The sequence below is a fragment of the Pleurodeles waltl genome, chromosome 9 (genome assembly GCF_031143425.1).
Source record: "Pleurodeles waltl isolate 20211129_DDA chromosome 9, aPleWal1.hap1.20221129, whole genome shotgun sequence".
Taxonomy (NCBI): Eukaryota; Metazoa; Chordata; class Amphibia; order Caudata; family Salamandridae; genus Pleurodeles; species Pleurodeles waltl.
Window position 1 is genome coordinate 1,053,441,217 of NC_090448.1, and position 26,735 is coordinate 1,053,467,951.

Sequence of the window (26,735 nt, forward strand, 5' to 3'; positions counted from 1 at the left end):
TTCCAATCTCCTGGAGATAGAAGTGCAGGCACTATTGCAAAAGAATGCAATCGAATTAGTGCCAAACACACAAATAAACACAGGAGTTTACTCACTGTACTTTCTGATACCAAAGAAGGACAAAACGCTGAGACCAATCCTAGACCTCAGAGTAGTGAACACTTTCATCAAATCAGACCACTTTCACATGGTCACACTACAAGAAGTATTGCCATTGCTAAAACTACACGACTACATGGCAACTTTAGACCTCAAAGATGCTTATTTCCATATACCAATACACCCATCGCACAGGAAATACCTAAGGTTTGTATTCAAGGGAATACATTACCAATTCAAGGTACTGCCTTTCGGATTAACAACCGCACCAAGAGTCTTTACCAAATGTCTAGCGGTAGTCGCTGCACACATAAGAAGGCAGCAAATACATGTGTTCCCATATCTAGACGACTGGCTAATCAAGGCCCATTCGTTAATAGAGTGCTCAAATCACACAAATCATATCATACAAACCCTCTTCAAACTAGGGTTCACCGTCAATTTCACAAAATCCAAAATTCTGCCGCGCAAGGTACAACAATACCTGGGAGCCATAATAGACACATCAAGAGGAGTAGCCACTCCAAGTCCACAAAGAATTCAAAATTTCAACACCATCATACAACGCATGTATCCAACACAAAGAATACAAGCAAAGATGATATTACAACTCCTAGGCATGATGTCTTCATGCATAGCCATTGTCCCAAACGCAAGACTGCACATGAGGCCCTTACAACAGTGCCTAGCATCACAATGGTCACAAGCACAGGGTCACCTTCTAGATCTGGTGTTAATAGACCGCCAAACTTACCTCTCGCTTCTGTGGTGGAACAACATAAATTTAAACAAAGGGCGGCCTTTCCAAGACCCAGTGCCACAATACGTAATAACAACAGATGCTTCCATGACAGGGTGGGGAGCACACCTCGATCAACACAGCATACAAGGACAATGGAACGTACATCAAACAAAACTGCATATAAATCACCTAGAACTTCTAGCAGTTTTTCAAGCACTAAAAGCTTTCCAACCAATCATAGTTCACAAATACATTCTCGTCAAAACAGACAACATGACAACAATGTATTATCTAAACAAGCAAGGGGGGACGCACTCCACGCAGTTAAGCCTGCTAGCACAAACAATTTGGCGTTGGGCAATTCACAACCAAATTCGCCTAATAGCACAATTTATACCAGGGATCCAAAATCAACTCGCAGACAATCTCTCTCGAGATCACCAACAGGTCCACGAATGGGAAATTCACCCCCAAATTCTGAACACTTATTTCAAACTCTGGGGAACACCTCAGATAGACTTGTTTGCGACAAAGGAGAACGCAAAATGCCAAAACTTCGCATCCAGATACCCACACAAACAGTCCCAAGGCAATGCCCTATGGATGAACTGGTCAGGGATATTTGCTTACGCTTTTCCTCCTCTCCCTCTCCTTCCTTACCTGGTAAACAAACTCAGTCAAAACGAACTCAAACTCATATTAATAGAACCAACTTGGGCAAGGCAACCCTGGTACACAACGCTGCTAGACCTATCAGTAGTACCCTGCATCAAATTGCCCAACAGGCCAGATCTGTTGACACAGCACAACCAAAAGATCAGACACCCAGATCCAGCATAGCTGAATCTAGCAATCTGGCTCCTGAAATCCTAGAATTCGGGCACTTACAACTTACCCAAGAGTGTATGGAAGTCATAAAACAAGCCAGAAGGCCATCCACCAGGCACTGCTATGCAAGTAAATGGAAGAGGTTTGTTTGCTACTGCCATATTAATCAAATACAACCATTACACACAACTCCAGAACATGTAGTGGGTTACTTGCTTCACTTACAAAAATCTAACCTGGCTTTCTCTTCCATTAAAATACACCTTGCAGCAATATCTGCATACCTGCAGACTACCTATTCAACTTCCCTATATAAGATACCAGTCATTAAAGCATTCATGGAGGGCCTTAGGAGAATTATACCACCAAGAACACCACCTGTTCCTTCATGGAACCTAAATGTTGTCCTAACTAGACTTATGGGTCCACCTTTTGAACCCATGCACTCTTGCGAAATACAGTTCCTAACCTGGAAGGTGGCATTTCTCATCGCCATTACTTCCCTAAGAAGAGTAAGCGAGATTCTGGCGTTTACAATACAGGAACCTTTTATACAACTACACAAGAATAAGGTCGTCCTAAGGACCAATCCTAAATTTTTGCCAAAGGTTATTTCACCGTTCCATCTAAATCAAACAGTGGAACTTCCAGTGTTCTTTCCACAGCCAGATACCGTAGCTGAAAGGGCACTACATACATTAGATGTCAAAAGAGCATTAATGTATTACATTGACAGAACAAAAAACATCAGAAAGACTAAACAACTATTTATTGCATTTCAAAAACCTCATGCAGGAAACCCAATATCAAAACAAGGTATAGCCAGATGGATAGTTAAATGCATCCAAATCTGCTACCTTAAAGCTGAACGACAGCTGCCCATTACACCAAGGGCACACTCAACCAGAAAGAAAGGTGCTACCATGGCCTTTTTAGGAAACATCCCAATGCAAGAAATATGTAAGGCAGCCACATGGTCTACGCCTCACACATTCACCAAGCACTACTGTGTAGACGTGTTATCCGCCCAACAAGCCACAGTAGGTCAAGCCGTATTAAGAACATTATTTCAGACTACTTCCACTCCTACAGGCTGATCCACCGCTTTTGGGGAGATAACTGCTTACTAGTCTATGCAAAACATGCGTATCTACAGCGACAGATGCCATCGAACTGAAAATGTCACTTACCCAGTGTACATCTGTTCGTGGCATCAGTCGCAGTAGATTCGCATGTGCCCACCCGCCTCCCCGGGAGCCTGTAGCAGTTTGGAAGTTACCTTCAACTATTTATATATGTATCATCTCAACCTTAAATAGGTGCATACTTAGTCACTCCATTGCATGGGCACTATTACTACAATTCAACTCCTACCTCACCCTCTGCGGGGAAAAACAATCGAAGATGGAGTCGACGCCCATGCGCAATGGAGACAAAAGGAGGAGTCACTCGGTCCCGTGACTCGAAAGACTTCTTCGAAGAAAAACAACTTGTAACACTCCGGCCCAACACCAGATGGCGAGCTATTGCAAAACATGCGAATCTACTGCGACTGATGCCACGAACAGATGTACACTGGGTAAGTGACATTTTCATTCTAACTTGCGCTATGAGTGCTGTGTAAGGAGTTTGTATTAACTGTAGAAACAGTTTACCCCCCATCAGGGTGTCTGTGTCTCCAAATGTCCACCAAACGAGTCTCTGCTGCAATAGCAGTCAATGCCCTTTCTGCAGCGGCTGGCCTTCTGTGTGAGCCCACTGTTCGTTCAATCGCTGGATCTAGTATACAACTGACGTCGCCTCCCCAAATTTGAGGCAGGTTCCCCCACACTTACCACTCTTGTGGCTAAATCAAGGTAGAACTGGGAATCATCATAGTTAGGGCCACAAAGCCCCTCTAGCAGAAAAGCGAGATCACCTCTTCTGTAGCGGGATACAATATATCTACTGTTTGGGTCTTTTGCGAGTTCTTGTAGGTGTACGCCTACATGTTTAGCTGCCCATATCATCATTCCCTGGGCATGAGAGGTGAAACCACCTGCCAAAAACTGACCCTAAAATCTCTTTGAGGTAAGAACAGTGCTGTCTGGGGCCAGATGTGTTTCTTGAAATATAGCCAAGTCGACACCATGGTGCTGAAGGTAGGCTACTACCTTCCGCGCTTTTCTGTAATCATTCAATCCTCTAACATTCCATGGCAATAACTTCAGAGTAATGGCCCGCCGGACTAATGGTCTCAGGTGTGGGTGGTTATGTGTTGCATAGTGCACAATAGTCTGAAACAATTTGGTACCTACAGTGTATCAACCGCTGCTGCAGTAACCAAACAAACCCAACTGGAAACTTGCTGAGTATGCCTCCTCCCCCACCCACAACAGGCATATCCCCAACATGCCTGTCTGTATATGCATATATCCTCCCCTTCCCTCCCATCATTCTTTTTATGAGATCAACACTCGGCCGTCCCCATTTCCCATATCCGTCCAGCCAATCTTTCCAAAATAGAAGGTCCATTTAAGTGTACAAATTACATAAACCTGAAGCTTGGCCGGATAAAGCATACGGTAGTCAATTGTAGGTTCCGTAACTGATGCTTTGCCAGGATAAACTGTTGCTGCTCCTCCTGGGCCTAGATAGAGAGAGATTTTCATTCCCTCATGTTTCAGTGTCTTTATATCTCACGCTTGCCGTAGGGCAGCATCTCGGTCTCTGTAACTTAAAAGTTTGGCTATTACCGGTCTAGGCGGCACCCCTGGAGGAGGTCGGGCAGCCAGTGCGAGGTGTGCTCTCACCACTACAAACATATCAGAAAAAGTTTTGCGACCCACAACATTATCAGCAAAAGTTCGATATATTTTTCCATATTGTCAATTGAGTTTGATAACGCAATAGTCACTATGCATAGATTGTTCTTTTAGGAACGGGCCTTCGAGTCCTCGACCTTTTAATCTGAAGGGCCGCAAGTGTTTTGCCCATGGTGGATTGGGTAGAGTTTAGGGTGGTGTGGTCACCCTCCATATGTGAAATGCGTTGCTCGGCTGTGTCAAGGCGCTCCATGTGTTTATCCATTCTTTCAGTCATTCTATCCATCCTGAAGGATACCGAGTCAATTTTACTGTCAATTGAGGATGAACTTTACTGCATGGTTGCCAGTATGCGCTTCAAATCTGTCTCTGTCCCCAAGTCTGAGTCCCCAGCACCAGGGCCTGGTCCGACCAGTTGCTCCTCCTGCGCCTTGTGTGATTTGCGCTGATTGAAGTGGGGCTTGGGATGGTTTTTATCATTTTTGCCCATGGCGGCTGGTGAGGGGGAAAGGGGGAGTCGTCACAGTGACAGTGAAGGCAGGTGTGGACAGCTACTGTTATTTAGTTGAATATTTATATACTGTTTGCAATTGATACACCATCACCTCTCGTCCCCCCTTTCTTCTGATGGCTGTTTCCTCCCACCGGGGTCCACCTGTGGCGACAAAAGCAGCACTGTGAATGTGATTTATCTAGGCAGCAACAGCGTTACTCAGATGTCTCTTGTGCGGGCGTCTCTCTCTCTAACTGAAGTATGTCGTGTGCGGTGACTCCCCTTATGGAGTGGCGGAGTTTCTAACCTGGGGCGCTGGGCGCCAATCACAGCGCAACTCCACTGCCATGCGGCTCCCAGCCGAGGCCTGCCTGCCGGCGGGGACACTGCCAGCAGCATCACGACTCCGAAGGGGGATTAGTCCCGCCTCTCGCTCCAGCAGGCTGCTTCTCCTTTCTCTGTGCCAAAGCCCCTCCTACGGCCCTGCTAACGCATCCCTTTATGACTAATTTACTCACTCTGGGACTCGTTTTAGGCCAATGAATCTTTTGACCCTGATTGAAGACACCTTAGGACGAGATAACTAATCAGCATGTCAACCAATATGTCAATAACGTCATCAATATTTACCATAGTAAGACAATTCAAATTAGTCAAAGACATTAATAAAACTCAGAAACCACCATGACCTTGCAGTCATGAATAACCACACCAGTTTAGTACTATTATATGAAGTTTATTCCCTATTGATTACAATTCTACTAGTAAGTTTATTAGTCTCAAAACCAAGAAACACATTAGCATAGTCACAATATGGCAACTCTGATAAGATTTCATCAAAGCAAGAATCACGAATATTAGAATATAGCACGACATCAACATAGGTTATCCTTAGCAGAGTATCATTATCACGTTATTCAACAAAGCATGGATTCAGTTATTTGTCTATTTGCATCTGTTTAGTGTACCCCTCATCTAACCTCGAATTAGCATTGGCATGTTGGGCTTCATGCAAAACAAGTTAGCAACACCAATTTAGAAAACATCTAACTAGGGTTTCTGTCAAAAGAAGCAGTTGGTACCTAGAAAGGAAAAGCAAACAGACAATTACAATTTCATTGTCATGTAGTTACCCTCTGTATTGGGTCAGCATACAGGTTCGGTCTTCGTCCTCAGGACATCAGTTCATTCGCCATCAGCCAGGAATTCAGCAAGTCGGTTAAAGGGACACTTCCCTCATAAGGAGGTAAAGTGTAAATGGGCAATATAAGGGCAAGGGTGGTTTTAAGGACCAAACAGCAAAGTCTCTAGGCAGAGTAACAAAGTGTCTGGGTCATAGCAAATCGCAATAGCATCTCCAAAACTAACTCATTTCCTTGTGTCAAGGGTTTTTATCCCTTTTCTGTTGTATAGTCCCCTAACATTTAATTGGTTGGGGTTGGCACCCCACTATCTCCCTCCAATAGGGTTTCAATTACTTCATTAAATTTGTCACCCCATAACAGTTCTCACGTAGTTTATTGGTCCTTATGATTGACGTCTTCAGCGGGTAGAATGTCCGGTATGATTTCATACTCTCGTGGTCCTCTTTGCATCTTCAGTCAGTGGTTCCATTGTCTGTACCGGTTTAGGCGACCTTGTACCTGCGACTAGTCTACACTGTTGCATTCAGCAAGAATGTTTCACTAAGCAAGTTGAATTTCATGAGAACGGATCTACTACAGTTACATTCATCTTCTAGCTTTGAAAAAATACGAGTTCATGTCCTTCAGCAAGTCAGCACACTGCACGTTAGAAAAACACATTTAATATGAAACCGGGCAGCTAGGCCTCGACTCATGCTTACTAAGGCCTAATGATTTATTAGCAGAACTTTAACCTCTAACCTTTTATATTAGTGCAAAATCATACTTTAACATAACATTTCATCATTATTAATCAGTTTCATTAGTCGTATATATTAACGGCCACTCCCCGTGGGCACATTTCAAGCACACGTTTAGCAAAATATATTAATACATTTTCTGTGCGGCATTATTACGCATTCGTTCAAAAACATTTCATATTAATTTCTAAGTATATAAGCTGTGCTCTCTCAGCCCAATCCCTGCAGCCCCGAACAGACACCGGCCCCGAAAGGCCCCACGCCACCAAGGCCTCACAAATCTCTTTGGGATAGCTGTTGATGCCGCCTCACTGCATAGGGCTTCTAAATATGGAACAGCCCAGCTGGAGCGCTCTCCGACACCCTGCACTCCAGCTACCGGTGGGCTCAGGTCCACTCAATCCTCAACCAGGCCTCCGCGATGGTGCTCCGATACTAAGGCCACTGCGGTCGCAGGATATTTTGAAACACTCCGCTGATTTATAAATACTCTGTATGCAGAAGTGCCCAAGGGTGCACAACGTGGGGGTCTTAATTTATTGGGGCATCAGGATTGTCAGCGGATCGTTGGTGGCCGGCAGAGCTCTGTCAATATGCGGCTATCTTGCTGCCGGGCAAGCTCCGCACCTGGATCTGTAAATTTGTGGGCGTCTCTCTTTGTTTGGGTTTTATAATACCTCCTGCATTGAAGATGTTGCTGGCAGTTGTTGGGTGAAGAAATTGTACAGGTTGGCCAGTGGGCCAAGAAGCTAGAGCTAAATATTTTATGCAAATGAGCGATAAGACCACTTGGGCTGGGCCCTTGTTTGTATTGGGTTCATTGTGTTTGTGAAGCTCTTCTACCCAATCAGCTGGCATTCTTACGATCTGCAGAGATTCAAGGTATTAATTTATCCATGAGCGATTGCTCCATTCCCCCCTGTAGTGCTGCTGGTGAAATGCAGATTAGAAATCCCTCTTTGCCTAGTCGCCCTTAACCACTTCACCCCTGGCGTTTCTGCGTTGCCTCTATGTCCTAGTATCCAGCAAATTGCTTGTTTTATTGTCATGCTCGTTAAAAGTGTGTCTCAGTTGTAGGAGAGCAAGCTCTAACCTGTTAGTCCTTAGTACCTGTAGTTAGCCCGCTGGGAGCTTTCACCCTATGGCCTTTAAGCCGGTGTTTGTGCATCTGTCCCTGCTGTTCTTCTTTGAGTTCTGCAGTGAGGTGTCCTGCTAGGAGTCTTCTCTCTCCTTTGGCCCACACCCTTCACATTAGTTTTGTCCTTGTTACTGCCGTCTTGAAGGCATCCTAGTGCACTTCTAGAGAAGTGTGAACTGGGTCATTCTCCTTGAAACTGTTTTGGCTCGTTTGGGTAAGTTTGTATATGTGATGGGTATCTCAGAATGTCTGCTTTCGTATACGACACTCTATTGTATGTGTGGCCCACCCCTCTTATTTCATTAGGGCCGGGGCGTTGTCTGATACCGATATCACATCTGTGTCTATTCCTTATATTTTGTGAAATGGAGTTTTAGATGCAAGCATGTAGTTGATTTTAATAAAGGATTTTCGGAAATAAGAAAAATCTTTATCTGCATATTTAAAGTGTCTACAGCTGTCAGTAGTCCTTTCGAGTGTCTAAGCATTGCTCCCGTACTGTGCATGTGGCGGTGGTAAAAATCCATACCAGAACCCCAAACTAGATTGAGGTCCCCTGCCAGTACTAACATCCCCTATGTTTCTGCCAGTTACTCTCAAATGACAGTGTCCTTAAAGACTCTTGTGAGACATTTAGAGCATATGCATTTAGTAAGGTGTAGGTTTCTCCTTTATGTCACATGTGACCAGTATATGTGTCTGGTCTCTCCTGAACTTCCAACAAGCCACATTAAGGTTTGCCTTTTTAGTATTGCCACCCCTGTTGTCTGACTCAAGAGGGTACCCGGAACTGGAGGTGATGCCCCGGTGTCTCAAATGGTCACTATTTGCTAACTGGGGCCCCTGGATAAAATGCCATCACTTTGAAAAGACACAGGTTCTAATTTGAACGTGACAACCCCATGCATAACAGTTTGCAAACCATAGGTAGTAATCTCACGGTTCACGAAGGTCAGTGGCTGTTCACCAGATCCTGGAGGAGGCCATACCATTGATATTGGAGTGGTCGACAACGTTCACTTTAGCATTAACCCCATGAACCAGCTTCTGCCTCGAGTGACGTGCAGCCTGTTCTACCCCAAGTCCTCCTTCCTACTCAAGCCTTTGAGATCATGGTGTTGCCACTGTATCTCTGCTGTAGGCTGCACCTGCGAACTGTCATGCACTGGTCATTCGACATGCAGGCTTTAATGTAGTATTTATTCTTGACTGCAGGTGGCAGTACTGACCTGGTTTACTCATGCAATTTGTCCTACTATAGAAAAGCTCGCTTGCGCCTAGCGTTACTGATAGTGGACAGAGCATCAAATATCTTAGAAATGCTATAAAAGTGCCAACTGGCAGGCCTTACTTGTGCAGCGATGTGCATTAGCACATGTACTTTTTAAATGTGGTGATTTTTCTCCACAGTTTCTTTAAGGGTGTAGGAATGACACTGGAAAATGTTTACGAATACCAGCAAAGTTTCTACCATTTTAGTACTTGATAAATTTTGCAAGGTCTAGCTTATTGCCTTATACTCTCCTTTGCTTGCTAGTACCATTGAACGTATGGCTTGGAATTTAGGACAGTGACAAAACTGTCATGCTTGCATGGTGCCAAGTTTTAACTGGAATCTGTGGTTTAGAGATTTAGGGGGTCACCGCCGGCCTGGCTGGGACCGCCAGAATACCGCTGCGCGGTCAAAAGACCGCCGCGGGTATTCTGGGTTTCCCGCTGGGCTGGCGGGCGACCGCCAGCCCAGCGGGAAACACCCTTCCATGAGGATGCCGGCTCCGAATGGAGCCGGTGGAGTGGAAGGGGTGCGACGGGTGCAGTTGCACCCGTCGCGATTTTCAGTGTCTGCATGGCAGACACTGAAAATCTTGGTGGGGCCCTGTTACGGGGGCCCCTGCAGTGCCCATGCCATTGGCATGGGCACTGCAGGGGCCCCCAGGGGCCCCACGACACCCCATACTGCCATCCTGTGCCTGGCGGCCAAAACCGCCAGGAACAGGATGGCGGTATGGGGGTCGGAATCCCCATGGCGGCGCAGAGGTTTCCCCAGGGCAGCGGAAAACCGGCGGTACACCGCCGGTTTTCCGTTTCTGACCGGTCAGAATGCCCAAGGGAGCACCGCTCCCGCTGTCGTTGGCCCTGGCGGATTTTACCGCCAGGGTCAGAATGACCCCCTTAGACTCTCCGACCAATAATTCATCATTTTGTACTCACATGTTGTACTTGGTAGCACAAACAGCTACGTGAATTAGGCCCATTATTTCCATCTAGCTTAATTGTATTTCAGACAGATGGTAACCCTGTGCAGTGTTGTGCTGTAATTGTCAATCCCTGACAACCATAATAACCTCTAAACCAGGTGATAAACCACACATTCGTCTTTGGTCCTCATTAAGTCCCCCATATTCCTCGCTTATGTTTTAGATGGTGGAGGAGGGATGGATCAGTGAATTAATACTCGCTGTTGACATTTGATGTGCTTGTAAGTTACATGTTTAAATCCCAGTGAGGCCATCTCAGCCTTACAAAGTTCTCTAATTGCAGTTTGAGTACTAGCAACACTGCATTTACAGCACCTAAAAACAGAACTGTGAGAGATTCATATACAGGGAGTGCAGAATTATTAGGCAAATGAGTATTTTGACCACATCATCCTCTTTATGCATGTTGTCTTACTCCAAGCTGTATAGGCTCGAAAGCCTACTACCAATTAAGCATATTAGGTGATGTGCATCTCTGTAATGAGAAGGGGTGTGGTCTAATGACATCAACACCGTATATCAGGTGTGCATAATTATTAGGCAACTTCCTTTCCTTTGGCAAAATGGGTCAAAAGAAGGACTTGACAGGCTCCGAAAAGTCAAAAATAGTGAGATATCTTGCAGAGGGATGCAGCACTCTTAAAATTGCAAAGCTTCTGAAGCGTGATCATCGAACAATCAAGCGTTTCATTCAAAATAGTCAACAGGGTCGCAAGAAGCGTGTGGAAAAACCAAGGCGCAAAATAACTGCCCATGAACTGAGAAAAGTCAAGCGTGCAGCTGCCACGATGCCACTTGCCACCAGTTTGGCCATATTTCAGAGCTGCAACATCACTGGAGTGCCCAAAAGCACAAGGTGTGCAATACTCAGAGACATGGCCAAGGTAAGAAAGGCTGAAAGACGACCACCACTGAACAAGACACACAAGCTGAAACGTCAAGACTGGGCCAATAAATATCTCAAGACTGATTTTTCTAAGGTTTTATGGACTGATGAAATGAGAGTGAGTCTTGATGGGCCAGATGGATGGGCCCGTGGCTGGATTGGTAAAGGGCAGAGAGCTCCAATCCGACTCAGACGCCAGCGAGGTGGAGTACTGGTTTGGGCTGGTATCATCAAAGATGAGCTTGTGGGGCCTTTTCGGGTTGAGGATGGAGTCAAGCTCAACTCCCAGTCCTACTGCCAGTTCCTGGAAGACACCTTCTTCAAGCAGTGGTACAGGAAGAAGTCTGCATCCTTCAAGAAAAACATGATTTTCATGCAGGACAATGCTCCATCACACGCGTCCAAGTACTCCACAGCGTGGCTGGCAAGAAAGGGTATAAAAGAAGGAAATCTAATGACATGGCCTCCTTGTTCACCTGATCTGAACCCCATTGAGAACCTGTGGTCCATCATCAAATGTGAGATTTACAAGGAGGGAAAACAGTACACCTCTCTGAACAGTGTCTGGGAGGCTGTGGTTGCTGCTGCACGCAATGTTGATGGTGAACAGATCAAAACACTGACAGAATCCATGGATGGCAGGCTTTTGAGTGTCCTTGCAAAGAAAGGTGGCTATATTGGTCACTGATTTGTTTTTGTTTTGTTTTTGAATGTCAGAAATGTATATTTGTGAATGTTGAGATGTTATATTGGTTTCACTTGTAATAATAAATATTTGAAATGGGTATATATTTTTTTTTTGTTAAGTTGCCTAATAATTATGCACAGTAATAGTCACCTGCACACACAGATATCCCCCTAACATAGCTAAAACTAAAAACAAACTAAAAACTACTTCCAAAAATATTCAGCTTTGATATTAATGAGTTTTTTGGGTTCATTGAGAACATGGTTGTTGTTCAATAATAAAATTAATCCTCAAAAATACAACTTGCCTAATAATTCTGCACTCCCTGTAGAAATTATTATTATTCTACTGGTTATTTCAGTGGGCAAAAAATTGCAAGACTTCAGGTTTTGCAAGAGATATCCTCCACTCAGAAGCGCTGTATCTAGCATTGTGGCTGTTTTCACATGTTCAGCTCGTCTTTGATGTCCTTAGAAGACTGGGTGGTCCATCATTTGCCATCAACAAAAGGGTAACTTCCTTGGTGAAGATCTACAGGCGACCGTCTACTTGGTTGGTTTCAGGGTCATTAATTAACTTTGTTTCATGCTGCTTTGCTCAGCTTAATGCCATGTGCTTCTTTCTAGCCCAGAAGAGTGAGAGAGAGCCTTGTGCCAGCCCTGTCCCTGGAGATCGACCATGTTAGGATTTTTGTGGGTCACATATCTATGATGATGAGGATGTTTTCCGTGGTTTCTCCCAAAATGCCTCCATCCTGTTGCATGGTTGAAGTGAGTTTAGTGTGTTCCTTGGTCGCATTCAGGCAATGCATTGGAAACTGCCAACCCACATTTATTGAGGATTTACGTAAACGATTACCCTTTGTGCCCAGATTAGGTCCTGCTTCCCTGACCAGTGTAGATCATCGAACAGGGCATTTGCCAAAACTCAAGAAAACAGAGCGGTACTTCTTCCATACTGGGAAACGAAACAAATGTATGCATGATGGCCACAAATGGGGTCTCTTTTGGCCTGGAACAAACAGCAGCCTGCAGCTATGGAGGAATCCACACTGCACTGGGCTGACAGAAATGAAAGACGTATCCACAAAACTTCTCGTAGTAGAGATGCAAATGTGTAACCGCTGCCTGAGTTCAGGCCTTCATTCCGATCTTTCGTTCGCACCCAACCCGTGTACAAATCAGACATTTAGGTGACAGGCGAGTATTTGCCTCAGTTGCATAATCAGTTCAAGCCCCATCCAAAACAGCCGCCATTCACACAGCAGAGGGGCTTAGACACACTCCAGCCAGCCCACACCGCTCTTCAGTCTCATCACTAGAAATCTTAATCTTTAGTCTCCACCACCTATACCTTCCCTCGTCTTGTTTAGGAAGGTGGCAACCACCGGATACCCAAGTCTTCCATGCAGGAGCCTTCATGTAACCGGCACCTAGGCAGCCCTTGGCATATAGCTGAGGAATACGTGGAACCCACTTTAGTGATTGTCACCTCCTTCTCTTCTTCTGGTTCTTGGTCACCCCACTCCCATAGGCGTCCATCAGTAAAAAGACGATTCATTTACTCTGGTCTAGTAGCTACAAGCGTGACATGGCTGCTCAATAACAAATGGGTGTCAGAAGGGTTCTGCATCTAACACATGGTCATGGATTATTCCCCTTTACCCTGGTGACTTGTTCAGTTCAGATGCACTTCTGACTTGTCACGTTTTGGAGAGTAGGTGCTTCTATAGAAATGTTATCCAGGATGAAATGTTACCAAGGGTATTCAAGTGCCTCACACTTAACTAGTTCTAGTGGTGGGGCTCATCACACTTAACTAGTTCTAGTGGTGGGGCTCATCACACTTAACTAGTTCTAGTGGTGGGGTTCATTAATCGGTTGAGTAATATCAAACGTGGTAAATGTCAGTATCACAGGGTAGCTATTGTATTAACATTTCCCATTTTCTTCACGTCCAAGTGGGGCACAATTTGATAATACCAAATATTTTCTAGGGGTGTGCAAAGTAACACATAATTACACGAAATGCAAATCTGTCATGTAGTGTTCATTTTTGCAGAAAAGGTGGCCTAGTTTCAATTTTTGAAAATCCATTTGCGATTAAAAAGTGCAAAGAAGCCAAAAAAACACATACAGGTGCTCGCGTTTAATTGTTCATATGTGTTTGCGGTACATTTTTAAAGTGAGTGGCGTGCTTGCGTTACATTTTTACCGCAAACGTTGTGTAATTACACAAAGTTGTATAATGGAAGATGACGCATACGTGAGATGTGAGGAGTCGTGTTGCCGGGAGAAGATCGGAGTTGGAAAGTCAGAGCAGTCTGAGACATCTGAGCACTATGAGGCCTGAGTACCGCTCCATCCGCTGCAGACAAGCGAGTGCCGAATCTGAGTTAGCAATAATGGGCTTGTTAACGGAGCTCAGCCTCCATCTTCGGATGCTGTGCCGCCAGACCACCCAGTTGTGCCCGTATGCGACCGCCGGGACCATTCCATCTCCACAGTGTCTCTCTCTCTCCGTCTCTTACCTACATACATGTTGTAGCTACGAACAGCCCTAAGGACCTCGGGGACTTTTCCGGCAGCAAAAGTTGCCGATAAGTCCCTGTTGGGTTAGGGGTTTGGGAGGGTAAATTTAATGATGATTGTGGGACTGGAGTTGAGGGAGGGGGGATGGACAGGAAGTCAGGCCTAGGCGTTTGTGTTGGTTTTGGTGCAAGACGAGTTGGGGGGCAGGAGTCGTCCTGAAAACTCTCCAAAGAACTTATAAAGCTCCTCGATTTGTAGAAATAGTGGATAGATTAAGAAAGGCAGGAGTGGCAGAAGGGATTTGAAGTTACTATACCAAAACTGAGGCAGGACCAAGGGATAAGCATGCTTGTGCACATTCTCTGTGGAAGTAAGGTGCTTTAGGTTCACCAGGGAAGGTGAGACGACGCTTGATCCTCCAGCCTTCACAGACTAGCGCATAGGCTAAACGGGAGCTTCACACACAAATAGCTGCTGCTATAACTCCAAGATATAAAGATTAAGGCCCTGAATTAGGTGTTGGCAGAAAGGGCAAACTGCTGCACTTGTTTTTAAAAAGCTAGTGATTGAGGACAGCCCACTTAAACTGTGGACGGATGGCAGTCATCCACTGCTGAAAGTGTTCCCGGCAAGTGCTATCTCACTGAGGAGTTGCAGGAAATCACTTCTGTCACAGATAATCTATCACTTCAACCCTACAAAATTAGCAATGTAGGTCAAGGTTGTAGTTTATTACCACCAGCAGTAATAGATCTCAAAGAAGATGGAACTGGTAAAGTAAGATGTGGGAGTAAATTTATCATGCTCAATCAACTAGATACCTTCCCCACAGTTTCCTTTGGTATGCCAGTATTCATCTTCGATCCCAACTTGATCAGGAGCTTGAATAAGTCCCCTACTGGAATCAGACTAGAATCGGCTTCATCCTGCCCCGATCCCTTGATGACCTTGCCCAATGCAATGTCATCTTCGTTAACATCCACTGTAAATGCACTGAACCTACAGTCTATCAAGAAGGACCCTCAGATCTCTAGTCCCCTTAATATACCACAGCTACTGCAGAATTTGGATGGGAATGTAACTAAACCAGCTGTTGCCGATGAAGATGTACTGAGTACATGTAATGCTTCTGTGACGGGATAATTGAAAACCTGGGTGCTCTGCCCAGCACACTGTCCACCATGATCACATCTTGGAAACAGAGCGAACAGGACATGATAACAAAGAATGCAGCCTAGAAAATGGAACTGATCAAAGGACATCTCAATTTAACGACTATAAATTATCTATGAGAATGAATTAACAGCAACATGATTCAGATCCCCTAGAAGCTGCTGTGGATGAACTGAAAATGGAAACACGGACTAACAACCATGGAATTAAGGGGCAGCATCAAATTTTAAATGCTTAGCAGGTTACAGCTGCCAGCCCAATTGGTAAAAGCCAATTCCAAAGGTTCTCAACAGAAAAATAAAGTATCATAAAGGAAGTGGAAAGTACCCAGGGGCTGGATACCTACTTTCAAAGGAAGAGAAGTACAGATACACGAAACACTTCCTTTTGTGGTAAAGGTCATGAAGACAACAACCAGAGTGTAAAGGAACCGGCTCCAATTTGCCACTCTGAGGATATTTGTAACAGTAAAGTCTGAAATTCTTAAGAACACTACCAGTGATTTAACATCAGGAAGTAAGGGATAATCGAAGAACATGAATAGGGCACAAAAACCCACAGTCCAGCAACAGAAACATCATAAGGATTCTGTGCTCATGTTTTTCGACCAAATACCACAGGTAAATATGTCAACTCAATGTTTTTTATGACAGCTGGTCATGGAGGCTCAAAATCACAGAGACTTAAAAGCAAAGGAGCTTGTCTCCGTGTGGGCACTAGGCTCTCCGTCGTGACAGCCCATGTGTATATGAAGGGGGAGGTAACCATTGAAGGTAATAGAGCTCTACGACTGGATATGTCAAAACAATGAAACCTAGTAAACCATAGAACAAGGGCACCTAATACTTTAAAGCCTCCAAAGAGAGAGTCTGCAATCTTGCTACTTTGGGCTCAAAAAAGGATGTAGGGATAATTTCAGACTCAGAGCGATTGCACTTCCATGATTGTTAGCCAGCCTGGGAAAGCAGTGACGGATGCAGACAAGGAGGAACCGAATTATATAATTACAAAGTAATTAATACATCAAGTTTAAGGGAAGAAAGGGTTTCTCAAGTAACCAATCACAATTCTGTGAGATGCTCCAATGATACCCTTGACGCTGCTCGAATTGGAGGGTGAGAACAGATCATATCTCATTAACAAGGAAATAAGTCAATTATTTTTCTTCCCTGTTATCAAAGCGAATGTTCTTATGACATTCTCAACAGGATGGCACTGCTAAAACGTTTTGCCTCAATCCAGGCATCATCCAACATTAAATCAAAGGATATTGAATCTATTGAATTCATCTCTTTTCGCGCTCTATTTGATAATTGTAAGATGGAACCAATGAGTGTATAGCTCTGCCTGATTTCACTACTTTTATCACATAGGAAGCTTCCTGGAATGGGGCATAGAGCTGATGTCTCCTGCTGACAATAAGTATCCCCTCCCACTGCGTGGCCCCAGCAATACAGGATTGCAAGGGCACAACTGACTACTGATCAGCCTAAATCAGTACTATGGAGCTCACAAGGTTTCTTGCCAGATTTATTTCGCCAAAATAAAATCACAATTTACAGCCACTGTAAGGATGGTTGGACATGTAAATTTTAAACTTCCTCATTCCTGGAACCCATGCCACATGACTAGTAGAAACGATGGTTGGAGATAGCTCCCAGGGTCATTGGTAGCATCAAAGCAAGAACAATAGCTAACTCATAATCATGGAGGGTACAAAATAGCCAACATATTAACACAAATTTAAAACTAATATCCTGGAATATTGCAGGGATCAATACATTAAGTAGATCACAAGAGCTGTATAATTTTGTATATGGCTGTCACATACTCTGTTTACAAGAAACGTGGTCCAGAGTCCCGTTTAACTTTCCTAATTACACTGCATGGAACAAGGCGGCCACAAAGCTCTCTGAAAGGGGGCGCCCATTGGGGGGATTCACAATCTTTATTTCAACCACACTGGAAATCTCCCAATTTGAGATTTTAATAGACAGTACCAACATATTGGCCTTAGAATTAATAGGGGTTGGCCCTAATTATCAAGGAGCAATCTATCTCTACAACGTACATCTACCCCAGACTGGTTCCGTAAGCTTAGCACGCAAAAATTACTTATTGGTCACATTACAAAAGAATGGGGGAATGTGGCCTTGTTATTAATGGGTGACCTAAATGAACTCCTCGACCCTTCAAGCAGCATGTCCCAGTCTCACTGAAATATGGTCCCACCAGCTACGTTATCTGAGAAGACAAATGTAGTTTTCTGAAGGGGGTTATTTAACCTCGGAATAATAAATCCCAATGGTAGATTTTCTCCTGACTTTCCCGCATCCATCACACATGTTTCAAGAGGCAAGGAGAATGTGCCGGATTACACTTTAGCCTCTCCATCCCTACTTTGGTACATCCAGGCAGTTAAAAACATTCAAAGGCAGGAGAGTTCCCACTTTTCACAAGTAACAGAATTCTTTCTGTTTCCAAAATGAATGACCAGATAGCAGCGATAGCTGCGAACGAACAGAACATCTGTTATCGGAAAATAAGATGGAAGCAACATATAGTGATCCAAGTTACAAGAAGTGGCTAGGAACAGTAGGAATTTCAGTCCTGACACAATTTAATCTAATGTATGGTAATACAGAACTGATTCTGTGCAGGCAACACATCTTAAGATCTTTGATTACATCTTATTCCAAGAGTCAAAGTCTAGACTTAGAATTAATGTCCCCACCTAAAATCCAAACAACAGTATACTATACTGCACTTTTTTGGATGATGAGGAGATTTTTGGGTACTATCATACGACGATATTCCTGGTCACACACTAAAATAGCTTACTTAGAACTGGCGAAATATAGAGCACTCTACCGATGGGAGGGATGGATAGATAAGGAAAGTCCCCTTGCAAAAGGTTGGCCTGATATTAGCAGTTGGGCAGTAACATATGATGCCAAGAGATTTTGGGAGCTTATTAGGTCAATGGACCAAATTCTCCAGTACTATAGAAGCATCCTCATGGAGATCTTATTTCACCTCTCTATATTATGATACCAGATTCCCTTTGACAGTCGATCACCCATCAGTTACCGAGGTTACATCCCACTGTCAAAAGAATGACGAGACTTCGGGGCTGTTTCACAAACTATAACTGATTGGCAATTGCAGTGAGGAGGTTAAAAACTTCCCATGGGATAGTGCTTCCCTGTTATTGATCACCAAGGATATAATGCTGAGTACGTTAAGTTCTTTAAGATCAAATAGTGTACTCGACCCAAATAGGGTTCCGATATCGCTCTTTAAATCAGACAGTGAGATTTGGCCCAAATCATTGGCCCATTATTTTACAAGTTAGTTATTCACTGCAATAATACCAGAATCCTGGAAGGTTCCATCCTGCGCCATATTCATGAAAAGGGAAGCATTACTGACCCATAGATTTACAGGGCAATTGCACTACTTGGTAGCAAAGTAAAATTATTTGCTAAAATACTTCTGACAGAACTCGAGGAATGAGTCATGAAAAAACAAATACTTTCTATGCAGCAGACCAGTTTCATGAGAGGTTCAGAGACACTGGATAAGATTTTATCCATCAATGTAATGGTAGAAAGTGGCCTATTACAAGGCACGACACAGAATGCCTGCAATCTGGACTACAGTGTGGCGTTTGACAGGCTGAACAAAGCTACCTTACGGAAAAAGTTATCATCCTATGGAAATCCCAATTCTGTTGGCTATAATAATGTTACATACCGACACATGGATAAAAATAATGAAAGGATCAGGAAGAACATTGCAGAAGAAAGTTTACATGAACCGGGAGCTGAAGCAGGGATGTGCCCTTGCCCCCCTATAATCTAATCCCTATACAGCAGACATGGTACTACCTCTGCTTAAAGAAAGTTACCCCTCCACCCCGAAATTAGACACTGTACAGATTCCTGCATTACAATATGCAGATGATATGGAGTTGCTGGATTGTTTTCCAATTTGTTGTCAAAGGGCTATAAACTGCCATCAAGGCTGTAATATTAACAATGATCTTACATTAAATCTTGGTAAAACGAAACTAGTTCAGTATGGAAAAAGGAGCACATTTATTTGGAAAATAAGTGGAGGGAGGATAGGCCAGTGCAAAAGTTACCAATATCTGCGCGTTTGGCAAGACGAGAAGCTTAGTTTTGTAGTCCAACTTGCTGCAGTGAGAGACCCTGCAAGACACCTGCAGATACATTTGAGGAAACTATATGCTAACTTGCATAGCTGTTGTGGCACTACAATTGTAGACATAATCAGAGCAAAATGTAAACCCGCAATAATGTTTGGATCTCCAAACTACGGCTATAGGTTAAATCTAGGTTTAGACAAGATCATGTCTCCTGCTGTTGGAGTAATTTTTGGTCTACCAATCAGTATTCCCCCTTCATAACTCCTTTCAGAACATGGTCTTGTGACTGCTGTTTTTGAAATATTATTACAGACTGAAGGGCTTAGAAATAGGTTCCATGAAGTACTATATCTGGAAGGAAATAACCCCAAAACAACTCAAAATGGCTCGTTAAATTTGCAAAGAATGTTAAGCAGCTGGAACCTGAAGGCAAGAGTGAATTAGCTACAGAGAGTTTAAAATCACTGCAAAACAAGCAACAGCAGTTGGAGCTTACTCCCAAAATTATTGTGTCTTATGCAGATGACACACAACTTCTTATTCAATTTGATCCTGACCCGGACAAAGTAAAAGCCCAGTTTGCACGCTGTGTGACAGAAATCACCAACTGGATGGCCAAGAATTGCCTCCAGCTCAACAATGCAAAAACTGATGTCGTACTATTTGGCAGAACCCAAGAGCCATGGTCAGTAGACTGGTGGCCCCCCAATCTCGGCCCAGACCCTATTCCAAAGCAAGTGGTGAAAAATATGGGAGTAAAGATTGACCACACTGTCCATGAGAGACCAAGTTAACTCCACATGCGGCGTGTGTTTTACCACAATGAGGCTTCTAAAGTTTTTTCCTGGCTGCCTTCCGCTGCTAGAAAAACCTCGTCTAGGCCCTTATAGTCTGTTACTTCAACTATGCAAATATTTGACACCTTGCTGGCTAAATGGCAAGTCGTGCAGAATACAGCCACTCGGCTGATCTGTAACCTTCCTGCATAGACCCCATCAGCCCCCACGCTGGAAAAACTCCACTGGCTGACTATTAAAAAACGTTTAATCTTCAAACTATACCGTTTGACGCACAACTCGTTACCTGTTCGCCTTCCTTCTAGACTCAGACATCACCAGCCTCCTGGACAACGAAGGTCGTCTGCAGACTCCTCGCATCCACACGTCCAGGTTCGGTGGCAGGTCCTAATTGGCCTCACTTCATTGGAACAAACTGCCTTCCATATGCACACTTGCCCTGACTTCTGGACCTTCAAGAAGATGCTGAAAACATGGCCTGCCTATTCTGAATGCACCTGCTCTTGCCTGCAATGCAAGCGCCAAGATACTCCTTCGAGAGTGAGTCGTGTGCTACATCAAGTTCAATAAATAAATAAAATGGAGTTTAGTAAGGCCTCGCGTGGTGCTCTGCTACTTCCATTTTACCCTTCACCACGAGTTCAGTTTTACATGGGGTGGAGGTTAAAACAAGTAACTAGAAATAATTTTATGAGGGTGAAGTTTTTATTGGTCCCTCTGGCATCCCTCAAGTACAGCTATTTAAAGATAAAGAATTGGATATGTAAGTGCTGTAGAGGCCATGGTTACCAGAATGAGTCTTTAGAACACATAATATGCTTAAGTCATGCTCTGTTGAGCCCTCCTAGGTGTTTTTTTCTCAGATTAGGAGTTTGTACAGTTCACAGTGCTTGCAGGGTAAAGATTGTCAACTAATCGTTAGCTTAACTAAATTCTTAAATATGGCGTTTGGAAAGTTGGATAAAAACGAAAGCTGTTCACATTCGATAAATTGCCCTGAGAGAGAGTCCAATAGATGTAAGCATGCTGACAATTTGCAGTCTTTCCTGAATATAAGTTACCATTGCATGGATCAGCTAATATATCCCTTTCAGGAATTATGATTTATGCAGTAGCTGAGAATAATAATTAGTAGGAATTATACATAAAGGGACCGACTAGTTAAATAGATTAACCAGGTCACCCAGATTAATATTTGTGGCATTTGCACTTTAGTTCTAGCTGTGCTGGAATCTTAAATAAAGGTACTTAGCAACTAATTAGTATAATCACCTATTGGTTATATCATCCCTATGCAGGAGGCGTATGAGCAATGTATTTATTTATTTTACATTTGTATGTATATTGATCTCCATAAAAAAAGGTTTTACTTTATTGTCGAGATGTGTTGTCTAATGAACTTTACATAGATTTTATTTGTAATGATTTTAATTAATCAAATGAATAAATACTTCTACTACTAGCCAGAAGGTTGGCCTTGCTTCAAATTTTGATGTGAAAAAGTAATTGTGATTAAAAAGTGCAAAAAAGCCAAAAGCACCACATACAGCTTTGTGCTTTATTGCCCATATGTCTTTGCTGTAAATTTTCAGTGAATGTTGCGCATTGCCGTAATATTTTACAGCAAATGGTGTGTGATTACACAAAGTGGGTAACAAGCATATTGCTAAATTACACTAATTACCCTGTAGTAATTAAAATGTCTCACAGGCCTAACATATTCTCAGTAGTTGATGTGTTTACATTTGGAAAGTGCAGTTTTTGCCTACACGAAATCCACAAGGTTGTACCAGGGTTTTGTGATTATCACAAATCACCAACATGCTGACATTTCTAAGGCCTCTATTCAGAGCTGCTGTTGGAGTCCTTCCACATGCGTGGCCCTGATTTCAGCAAAGCTGTGCCCTCTTAAAACCTCCTGGTGCTCTGAGTGATTACCTCTAACCTGCACCAACATGGTGACTGCATAACTACACTAGTGCAAGTTGTTGGGGAAGTTGTATGCTCATCCTAGATTCATTGAGGTATGGCTTGGCAGAGTGTGATGAGGGAAGCTGAAGGTGATGGCTGCTATGCAGGCAGAATATCAGATACTATCTTTATCTTGCTCTATGTGTTGATTTAGAAAATTTGAAGCCATATTGTTTAAATAAGCAGAAAGACTGTTGCGAACCTAACATCTTCAGAGACTTAACATATTGTTATTAGCAATACTACAACACACAGCTTTGCATGAATGTGTCGGTATTCTGAAGCTGACTTGTGGGCCCACATAACATCTCTAACTCTTGGACCACTTTGCAAACTTGCCCATGGGCAACGGAAAGTTAGTACACCAATTATCAGGAAAAGCTCACGACTACAAACAAATGAAGAACTAAAGCCCAACATGATCTTAGAATCTACATAAAATGAGATTCTGCATATTAACACTTCCCAACAAGGGGAAGAATGTGAGTGCCTGCGATGCTTACTAGTTCAAGGCCTGATCAAGAAGAAGTCAAACGAGGTCAAGTGCAAGAGGCTTTAGGCCAGTAGACCATCTTAGAAGCTAAGCTGTATGAGAAGAAAGGAATACAGCTTAGCATCCAAGATAGTCCTAGATGCTTTCATATAAGACACTCCTATTTGTGAGGAACCTTGTCGGCATCACTGACCTGAGTAAGTTTCTACTTGATGCCTGAAGCATCGCATTAAACAAATTGGTGCCGTTATTTTTTCTGCTAAGCGTATATGGATGACCTTCTATGATCTCACAGTCACTTCTGTTGAACTCGCACACAAAGGAATGGTGTGACTGCTGTTTAGACTCCAACTATCTGGGTGCCACCTTCTCCTTTTTTTTTAGGAAATCATTTCCCAAGTGCATGCTTTTTTTTATTTGTTCAATTGTAAAATGAGGTGATGGTTTCTTTCTCCACTTCTACCAACATTAGAGCAATAATTTATTTCGCACTGCTCCATTCACCATAGGTGTATGTGCCGGAATAAGTCATTTGTGTCTGATGTAATCTAACTTTGATATTCTTACTGTTTAGAGTGGGGTCCTCTTTATATTTTTGCATAAACAACAGTCCTGAAGATGGTCCCATGGATACTTACTGTTTGAGACTGAAACGTCGACGTACACCTCATCTCTCCGTTGGACCACCAGCATCACTCTAACAAGTTTTTGTTTCAATACTATGATGGACATTCTTGTGTTGAATTGAGAAAGTGGGTTGCTAGTACATTAACAAATGTCTAAAAATTACAGGGTTTGCACTCTGTTGTAGATATACACATTACCAATGGACTATGCAATATTATTTATTTTGAATCCCTTAACTTATTACTTGTTTTCAGTATAACAAGCACATACACCTATCTATGTAATTTATTCAACACTTATTTTCAATGTTTTCTTCGACTAAGTACGAGAAATTAAGATACAATGTGACTTTTAGGCATCAGTGAATATTTTAAATACTTGATTGTTTTTGCCAAATAACTTCCTTGTAGGCACTTTAGTTATTTTTTATAAGGTCACTCGCATTGTTCTCTGGGGAACTCTCAACTAAGGTGTCACTGTCTTCACTTAGCAGACATAAGTGTGAATGTTCCCCAACATGGCAGAAACCAAGGATAGCAAAGAGAAAAACATGAAAAACAAACTCAAGAGATCAAACCAAGAATCTCTGATTTCTGAATCACCTGCCAAGGACAGCTCAGATAACTCCTTAAAGTTGGAAGCGAACCTTGAAAAACATAACTCTGTCCACGACATTGCATAAAACACCAAAGCTAACACTGATATGTTACAAGCCAAGGTTACAGAAGTTCCTGAAGAATCTCAATATCTGAATCTAATGCAGAAGCGAGAATCCGTGCATAAGAAGACTGTAAATCCAAACAGCTCAAGACTGTGGACAAAGTTTATACATAAAATGTTCTTGTCCAGCAAATATAAATCATCTAAGCACACCAGGAAATTTTAGAAAGCTTTCTAGGGAATCCAGTAACCCATTGCCAGCCTTGACAATGGCAAAAAAACTGTTAGAAAGTGAAGCAAAATAATAGGTGTATGTTGCTAGCTAAGTTTACTGTCTAAATCGAAGGGCAATGTCTTTAGTTCTGAATAAGACTGAGAAAGAAATTACCAGAGTTTGTATGTTCCTTGGAGAAGGGTGGGTCTAATATAACCCCCCATAAACTTTTGTTTTTGTTTGTTTTGAAGAAGAATAGATATTAACGGGCAGTGGCGGACGGCAGCTTTAAGAAGGGGGGGAAGCACACACACGCACACTCATTCTTTCACACACAGGCAAGCACACACGCATGCAAGCACATCCATTAACAACATTCATATCATTCAAACATGCACGCATGCACCAAACATTAATTTTAACACATCACACACGCACTCATTCTTTCACACATGCACGTACGCACATCCATTAACACTCATAACATTCAAACATGCTCTCACGCACCAAGCATTTATTTTAAAAGATCACACACTCATTCTTTCACACACACACACATGCATATCCATTAACAACACTCAAAACATTCAAACATGCATGCACGCATCAAACATTAATTTTAAAACATCACACACACACACACACTCTCTCTCTTACCTTCAGCCTCGAGGTCCCAGGAGGGTTGGGACTGCTGCCTTCCCTCATTGGCTGACCTTAGGTCTGCCAGTGAGGGAAGGCAGCAGTCCCAGCCTCGTCACAGAGTGGAATGGGGTCAGTGAGACTGCTGACCCCACCCTGTGACGAAGTGTCACTGATTGACACTCGCCCTGGGCGCTTCAGGGCTTAAAACTGAAGTGCCCAGGTCGAATTCAATGGGTGACGTTTTCCTCGTCACCCAGTGGAGGGTCTCGAGGCACCTTTGCTGAGCCAAGGAGGTCACGCCCATAGGAGCTGTGACCTCCTCAGCCCAGCAAAGTCCAGCTCAGGCAGCCAGGAGTCTGCGCAAATCGCGCATGTCTCACATGTCTCACTCCTAGCTGCCTGACCTGAACAGGAAGAGTGTCTGTCAGGCTGACCTTTGTTCAGCCTGACAGACACTCTTCATGAGGAGCAAAAGGTGGGGGGGGCGTGGCCCCTCCGCCCTAAAAGACGGGCGGGCCTGTTAACGGGGAGAAAGGTATGAAAATGACTATCAAATGCATGAGTGCGGAATCCTGATTCCAAAGCTCAGAATGTATTGAAAAGTGCATGGGATACAATGAACCTTTTGGGGGCTCCAACAGCAGCGGGGGCGTTGCATGTGAAGTACATACCGGCCTACGTTTATTATTTCATCATATAACATTGAGGAATCAGTTATTCATTCTCAGTTGAAATATAAGCTCCTTTTACCTTACAAAGGTAGTCTTTTTAATTAATTCTGGCATTCTTGTCTTACTCTTCTCTCTTTCTGTAGTGTACCGAGATGGGAACTTCCATATGGAAGTGAGTGGCAGTGTGCAGCAAGTAGCTGGCAGGAACGGTGCAGCTTGTTGACATCTCCTGCTTCATATAGAACAAAGAAGAATGTCCTGTCCAACCGGCGTATGGCAGTGGTCCAAGGAGGGCCATGGTTGGTTTTGTGTGGGAATTGTAGACCACTTCACACTCGTTCAATCAGGCACACAGAGGTCCTTAGCTTGAAGAGATTTTTAAGTGACCCCTAGCATAATAAGGGGATTTATCAGTTTTAAGCCCCTTTGTGTTCTTAAGGTCTCCAAGCTGTTTACTTAATTTAAGAGAATACCACCTCTTATTAGTGAACTTTGGCACAGTCAACTCAGTTACTGAACATTTCCAGGCAAACTAATCTCTGTTCGTGACTTCAAGAGCTGAGAGGCACTGGAGGCTTTGCCCCTTCAAAAAAGATTTTCATGCACTCCACATAAGAGTGACCTTGAAGTTTGTATTCCATAGTGCTGATTTCCTTAGCCTGTTTTTATTGTGTGTATCTGCAGCATAGGAAGATGTGGATGTTAGTTCACTTTAAAAATAAAAGTAAGTTGAAACACATAGGCCTACACTTTCTCACTCACAGCATCGATTGTAGACAGAAAATCCATACCAACTGAACCTCAAGCACTGTCATTGACATTATTATATGCCCATCTAACCCGAGGCATATCGGGATAACCACTAGGAAGATAAAGATACATGAACATAGGAGCACAGTTAGTACCAAGCTTATGCAACATTTCATTGACACCTGGCACTCAGAGGATGATCTGGGATAGTCAT

General features: G+C 43.3%; 1 protein-coding gene across 1 annotated transcript in view; it reads left to right on the forward strand.

Annotated features, from left to right (window-relative positions):
- Positions 1–26,510, forward strand: part of VCPKMT (valosin containing protein lysine methyltransferase) — an 86,925-nt gene extending 60,415 nt beyond the window's left edge. Inside the window, exon 6 of the mRNA XM_069208692.1 lies at positions 25,915–26,510. The gene's annotated coding sequence lies outside the window, so the exon portion shown is untranslated. The remainder of the gene's footprint in view (positions 1–25,914) is intronic.
- Positions 26,511–26,735: the final 225 nt, after the last annotated feature.